Here is an 8,273-nt window from a genome sequence, read left to right on the forward strand (position 1 = left end):
ATTTAATTTATATTCAGTGGTTGGGGGGGGGGGGGGGGGGGGGGGTCCCGGGGGGTTTGGAACAACCCTTTTTTGGATGATCAATGCATTTAAATGGGGACATAAAGATGGACCCCACTGTTTTGTCCTGGATTTGGACCTGGATCCGCCACTGATATAAATTCGATAACAATATAAATGTATCAAAAGAATGAATTTCCTACTTCATTAGTAAATGAAATGTTTATGAAAAAAGGATGGTGTCTTGATATTATATATATTCAGGCATATACTTCTTTTTTTTTAATTCATGCTCGTCCCTAGATCTGCAAGTGTTGATCGGGGAAAAACAAGTGTTACGTTATGATCCAATCGCAGCTTACTGCCCAACATTGATGACATAAGTTGAATGATTTTCTTCTAGATTTGCTGCTTATTTGGACGTGTATTACATGAACACTGTTTGTTTATATGATCAATCGTGCATTGGTGAGTGGATAGGGATTTTATCTTTTGATAAGGTTTGAATTATTTACTAATTTCCTGTCTTATTTTTATTAAAATATACACGTCAGTATCATCATTTCTTTACTTTCAGCATTGTCCAAAATACTATTCATATCCATATATTGAAGAAAACACTTATTGACCGAATGTTTTGTAATTATGAAGGGGTGGTATGTTCTTTTTTGACTGTATTAACTATTTACTTTTCAAAGCCATCACCCAGCTTTTTTTGTTTAAATTAGCATTATTTACGGTATTCGGAAAATCAGGAATCATGCAAAACATTAATTTGTCATCTGTTTGACCATAATAATTATTTTTTCATAAAATTTGGGATCAAAATATCTATTTTAGGAGAAAACCATACCCCCCTTTTTTGTTGAAGTTAAATGTCCCTAAGTGTATATGATATGAATAGTAATTTACTGGAGATGTTTGAAAAAAGATATTGATGCTGACGTAAATATTTTGTTCAATAAAAAGACAGGAAATAAGTCGGTGAAACCAAAAAGTTAAAATTTATTGAAAGTTAAAGTGCCCATGAACTCACTGATCATGCACGAGTGATTCTATTTATAAAAAGTGTCCGTGTAACAAGTCTCGGTTAGTGTATAGAAATGTATGGAACGCCATAGCTGTCTTATGTGTCTTTTTTATTGCTTTTCTATTATAAGATGGTGCTTTTCTATTATAAGATGGTGCTTTTCTATTATAAGATGATGGTTTTCTATTATAAGATGGTGCTTTTCTATTATAAGATGATGGTTTTCTATTATAAGATGGTGCTTTTCTATTATAAGATGGTGGTTTTCTATTATAAGATGGTGCTTTTCTATTATAAGATGGTGCTTTTCTATTATAAGATGATGGTTTTCTATTATAAGATGGTGCTTTTCTATTATAAGATGGTGGTTTTCTATTATAAGGTGCTTTTCTATTATAAGGTGCTTTTCTATTATAAGGTGCTTTTTTATTATAAGGTGCTTTTCTATTATAAGGTGCTTTTTTATTATAAGGTGCTTTTCTATTATAAGGTGCTTTTTTATTATGTGATGGTGGTTCCCGTGATTAACCGGGAGTGTGGGGAACCACTAATGACAAGACGATTGTCCGGATAGTGACAAGACGGTTTACCGGACGAGATATAAATAGTCATAACTTTTTTGTTATTCGGTAGATTGGTTTAATACTTGTAGACCTTAAAGATATTAAAATATATTATATGAAAATCAAACAAAATAAGTGAAAAAAAAATATTTTTGAGCAAATAAAGTTGACCGGACGGTATTCACACTCGTCGTTATACGCTGTACATATATTCAACTTGTCGACAACAAGTGTTAATATCTTTGACAATAATTGTCCAAGTAATTCAGGAATCTGTGAGATTTAAAAACAAATTATACGAAAATATAAATTTATAGTAAAAACAAATATGTTTCTGCTAAAAAAGTTGACCGGACTGAATTCACATTCGCCGATGTGTTTAACAGAGACATATAATTATGATACATGAAGAGATTCGCACATCTATAATTGTATTTTAGGTCTTTGGTTTTAAATATATTAACAGGATTTTCTTTCTTCACAGAAGATTGACTGTCAGTAAGAAGTATCTGATGATCTTGACTGCCATTATCAGCATACCTCAATCTTAGTAGATTTCGGTGTTTATACAACCTTTCTGTTTTGTCTGAGGTATTTTTTAACTTGGCTGGTGTTTTCAACTTGGCTGATGTCTTTAACCTGGCTGGTGTTTTGTTGTTTTTGGAGACTGAGGTTCCAAGGGAAAGGAAACTCAAATAATGTGCCTCCTAAGAGTCCGAGAAGCTCTCGGGATGCACGATTTTGCGTATTTTTTTCAAGGCTTCTGGGGGTCTTGAGCGACCGCCAGACCCCTCACCGAATGGTGAATATATTTTGCCTCAATTTTAAATTTAAATATAGTGACAGACTAGTTAGTGACAGTGCAGTATTATACAAAAGTAACTTTGTGTTCGATGCCCGTCCTTTATTTTCTATTGTAAAGTGTCTGAACACGACTGAATGCAAGTTTACTTCTTCGATGTTAAAGGTCATATTGGAATACATTGTTGTTGTTTTTTCAAATGATTTGATACCGGCAGATTGGTGGTCTCACTTTAATTTAATCCATGTCAGCTATCTAGTTTTATCTTTAAAAAAAAAGAGAGAGCCAGTTTTGGCATTCTTTAATAAAATATATCAGGTCTTCTAGTGTGCTGGTGAACTTACTCAAGTCAATATTTTGAGCTCAAAGTTTTTATTAATTTATTTTATTTATTTATTTATTAATGAAATGCACATTTATACCCCTGGGGGTTAATAAAAAAGCACCTTATAATAGAAAAGCACCTTATAATAGAAAAGCACCTTATAATAAAAAAGCACCTTATAATAGAAAAGCACCTTATAATAGAAAAGCACCTTATAATAGAAAAGCACCTTATAATAGAAAACCACCTTATAATAAAAAAGCACCTTATAATAGAAAAGCACCTTATAATAGAAAAGCACCATCTTATAATAGAAAAGCACATTCTTATAATAGAAAACCATCATCTTATAATAGAAAAGCACCATCTTATAATAGAAAAGCACCATCTTATAATAGAAAAGCACCATCTTATAATAGAAAACCATCATCTTATAATAGAAAAGCACCATCTTATAATAGAAAAGCACCATCTTATAATAGAAAACCATCATCTTATAATAGAAAAGCACCATCTTATAAAAGAAAACCATCATCTTATAATAGAAAACCACCATCTTATAATAGAAAAGCACCATCTTATAATAGAAAAGCAATAAAAAAGACACATAAGACAGCTATGGCGTTCCATAGAAATGTATATACTATGAAAATAAGAGCGCGGGGCTTTGCCCCAAGTTCTTATTTTCATAGTATAGACCTTTCTATACACTATCCAATTTAGCACATATTTACAACTTGAGTAATCCTGTTATTAGTCTATTGATATGTTTTGGCTGACTAGCTGTAGCTCATTTACATAGATTTGTAAATCTTCTCACTTTTATCATTGTAAGATATTGACTTCAGAATGAAAAGATTGCAGTTGCTGGTGCAAGTATGTGTATTGGTATAATTGTATAAAGCTGTGTTTTACTATACATGATAAATTTCAAAACATATAGATAGTTTGCAGTAGCAGATCCCAAAAGAGGGTGGTGGAAAACGCTTAATGGGGGGGGGGGGGGGGGGGGGGTCAATGCTTTGAATAAGAACATACAGTTGAACCGGTCCCCCTTTATTTTGGGTTGGAAACCCTTTAAAAATGGATAAATCTGCCCCTGGTATGTACCCATAGATAGTCTAGTGAATAGTTAACATGCATAAGATATCTGCCACTGGACATTAAGCAACCAATAATCAATCCATTCATGACGAAATATATCAAATTGCTTTTATTTACCTTTACAAGGTTTCATGGTTCACTCTATTTTTGTGTACAAAGTATTTACATGGCAGATAATATGCTAATCACGTTATGTTTATGTTGTAACTAATGGGTTGAAAAATTGTTTTTTTCAAATTTTTGGGAAAAAAGTGTATTTTGAAATCTCAAAAAATGCACAAAAAAAATATTTTATTTTCGTATGAAATCTATGCTTTAGATATGAAAACAAGACACGGTAAATTTGGAACCTTTCGGATTAGTTTTAAGATTGTTACCGCTTTTTGAATATCACTTTACACATACTGTCTATGGTAATTCAGTTGATGATGTATACATTTTAACGATTTCTCGTGGGGCCAAACTCTGCTTAACAAACAAACGAAGAAACTGTATGATTTTAAAAACAAATTGATGGCAAACATTGTCTTTACCACCAAATAAGAGGTTGGCATCATTCGTTCTGTAATTAAAATTGTCCTTTTATGTAAATTTTGTAAAAAAAAAATCGCCCGAAAAACGTCACGAAAGCAAAAACAAATTTTTGTTGAAACGGATTTATATTTCCATAATGATTAAGTATTACTACCTTCAATATTGGTCCTATAATCGGAAAACTTTATCTTTAAATTGAAAAAAAAGTCTTGTATCGTTTCTTTTGTTGACTAGTATACTTCATATTTTTTTAATTCACCAATGTTATGTTCTAATAAAATCTTTATTAATCTTTACAGGTCATTTAGATTTTTGACCTATTTCATATTTTAGTTATACTTATTTAGTTCTAAAAGCACATAATAGATTTTGTTTAGAAAAAGATCGGATAATGGACACGTCACATTAAACATAAAATCACACAATGCAACACATAAAACAGACATTCAGAGTTACGTTATGTGTTATCTTCAATACTGTCGTACATTATCAACAAAATGCAAGCAGTAAAATCTGAACGGCCCCGACAAAAGGAACGAAATTAAATATAAGGCCGCAGCATAATTATCTCTTTAATACCAGTGATTTTGTATCTTGTCTGAAACTAAACAAGAACTATCTTTAAAAAAAGATATCCGACGTATAGGTCCAGTAAGACCCCCTTTTGGCCCCAATATCTAGCAGTTTTACAAAATTGTTAAAATGTAAACTTTTAGTTGTTCATTGGACAGTAGAATGCCTCTGCTACATACATTTGGGCTGATTTTGACAAAACAATGCACATATATCGGGTACTAGCACCATTAAGTCATGCTAAATTATTGAAATCTTCACAATTCTAGCATTTCAGTTAAATTTAAGACGGTTTTCGTGTAAAACGAAGATGGCCGCATTCGTGTTCATCCTAAATATTGAAATGTAAGTTGTATTTTATGATAATACATAACATATATAAAGGTTGAGGATGAACACGGATGCGGCCACTTTCATTTTTGACAAATACTACCTGAAAAATGAAATTTTTCGGCATATTTGTTAGATTTTTCAGATTTCAGCTTGCATCCGTGCGTTTTTTATGACTAAATCAGTTGAAATCTTTCACATAAACTAATTGATTCAAATAAAATAGACACTTAAGTGTTAAAAAAGTGGTCAAAATCTTTTGTCAGATGACATGAAATTTGAGGCCAAATTCGGTCCTTACCGGACCTACTCCTTTGAGTATATGTTTATAACTATCATTTCGATTTACCATTTCACTAACGTTTTCTCTGTTTGTGTTCAGTATTCTCGGTCCTCGTATCTTTCTGTCTTCATTCACCAAAAACCCCGCGGAAATCTCACATGCGTAGGTGCGTTCTAAAAGTCATGTACGTTTGTACAACAAAGTTTACATTGAAAATTATATAATTGTCCCTAATAAACAGCTGTCATGGATGCAAAGAGCTATTGGAGAAACAATTATTTTAATAAAAATATAAATCTTTGTAAGATCTAGTTCAAATATTTATAGTATTTCACTTGCTTTCCATCACGATATAATTAACGAGACGTGTTTTTCAAACACAACCAAATCACCCACCATAACAGCCTTTTGTCCAATCACAGAAAGGATTTTCGAGCATGCGTATTCTGTTGTCATAGTTAAGCGTCCTGAAGTTCAAAGGGCACAAACCGAAACTATACCGACGATGTCGGAAAAAATCTATACCGAGAAAAAGGATATACCATTGGCCGCACAAGTGAAGTGGTTTATAAATACATTTGATACGACTCCTCTATTTCAGCTCGGCTCGAACTCGCCAAAGCTCGTATTACACCTGATTCTTAGCCTCGAACAAATACAGCTGATATTAATAAAACTACTTGAATGGTTTTTATCTTTGATACGACCCCTCTATTTCACCTGTAAAATGTAGGTGTCATATACGTCAGTGACAAGAGTTGTTGAAAAGTTCAATTTATATCAGGTACTTAGTCTAGATAAAATACAAAGGTAACAAAGAAATAGGCCGATAACATCCGTTGACGGATAGTTTTTCTGCACGAGTAGTCAGGTCAAGGTCCTGTCTACAAGTGCAGAAAAACTATTCGGCTGGTTGATACCGGCCTGTTCCTAGGGGGGGGGGGGGTAGGGGTAAATTAATTTTAAAATAAACAGGCTGTGATCTTTATTTTTGATGAAAAACTGCAGGATGTGCCATTCCATCCCCCTTAAAAAAAATCACGCGTTTGTTGCCAAATACATGAATTTAATATTCAGTGGAGATAGTTTCCGGGGGTTTGAACGACCTTTTTTTTTTATGATTAATGCATTTAAATGTGGACATAAAGTTTATGTTATATAAATTCAGGCATATACTTTATTTTTTTAAACTCATGCTCGTCTCTAGATCTGCAAGTGTTGATCGGGATTTAACACGTGTTACATAATGATCCAATCGCAGCTTACCGCCCAAAATTGATGACATAAGTTGAATGATTTTCTTCTAGATTTGCTGCTTATTTGGACGTGTATTACATGAACACTTTTTGTGTATATGATCAATCGTGCATTGGTGATTTAATCTTTTGATAAGATTTGATTTGTATTTACTTATTTGTCTTATTTTAAGGGAGCTACCATTTGATTTTTATGGGGGGCTAGGATGAAAACTCTTGTCCTGCATTTTTTTTAGCTTTAATCTCTGTCCTGCCTTTTTATTTTTAACTCTGTTCGGTCCTGCCTTTTTTTTTAAAGTTTATCCTGACTTTTTTTTACCTTAATTGTCGTCCTGACTTTTTTTTTTGCAAGTGTCTAATCCTGCCTTTTTTTTTTACTCAAAACTCCTGTCCTGCCTATTTTTTTCAAATTTCATCCTAGCCCCCCATAAAAATCAAATGGTAGCTCCCTTATTGAAATATACACGTCAGTATCATCATTTCTTTACTTTCAGCTGGTAGTGGGTTCGAAAGGGAAAGCTATCGAGAATGTACCATAATGATTCCTGTCAGTAAATAATCATTGATAGCAACATACTTTTGAATCTAAATGGTTTATTTGTTTTGGTTAAATTTTGTAAAAAAAATTATGTTAACTTATTCATCGTGTTAAACTGGAAGTAAGCCTAATGGTCATTGGTTTTAGAGAAAACGTCCAAACCATATTACTTTTTAAATAAGTTTAAAGGGTGCCGTGAGTGAGCATACAATCGACAAAAAAAATCTGGAATACCTAGGATTTCTTCCCACAAAAAGTGAATCAATTTATCGTTCCTTTAAAGGGATTTAAAAATAATCTAAAATTTTCTATTGATATTTTTTTCTTGATCTGGAATATTTCACGATAATCTATGAAGGTTTTATAAATTGAGCATGTAAAAAAGTTAATTGCGTAAATCAAAATTTTAGCTTTAGACGTAAGTCATAGAAAAAGCTTCTTCGGCATTTTCATAATATTCGATGAAGGTTCGACAAGTAGTTAATGTTTTTGAGAAATAACAAAATGTAAACCCAAACTGCGACCACTTATTAATTGCAGAAAGAAATACATTTTGTCCTTAAAATTCGGTAAAATTAAAGATAATTTTATAATTGCATTATTATATTGCTCTGCATACTCTTTTGATCATAAATAGTGTCTGTCCAACTTTCTTAAAAGGTCACAGAGTCATTCAAAAGACTTTATCCATATTCGGAACCTAAATATTGACGCCGCTTTGTTTCGCTTTTGGGACATAAATCACAGGCTCGACAAAAATACAAACGGCAAATCGAATCTGAGCAGATAGTGAATTGCTTTAAATATTAGAAAAATACGTATAATTCATAGTAGATTCAGACTTTTCCAAAAGATTAAAACAAATATATGATCTATTTATTAAATGATCTATTTGAGTAAATTTAGTCCCTTTTTATTCAAATTACAATCCATTG

The sequence above is a fragment of the Mytilus trossulus genome, chromosome 2 (genome assembly GCF_036588685.1).
Source record: "Mytilus trossulus isolate FHL-02 chromosome 2, PNRI_Mtr1.1.1.hap1, whole genome shotgun sequence".
Classification (NCBI taxonomy): domain Eukaryota; kingdom Metazoa; phylum Mollusca; class Bivalvia; order Mytilida; family Mytilidae; genus Mytilus; species Mytilus trossulus.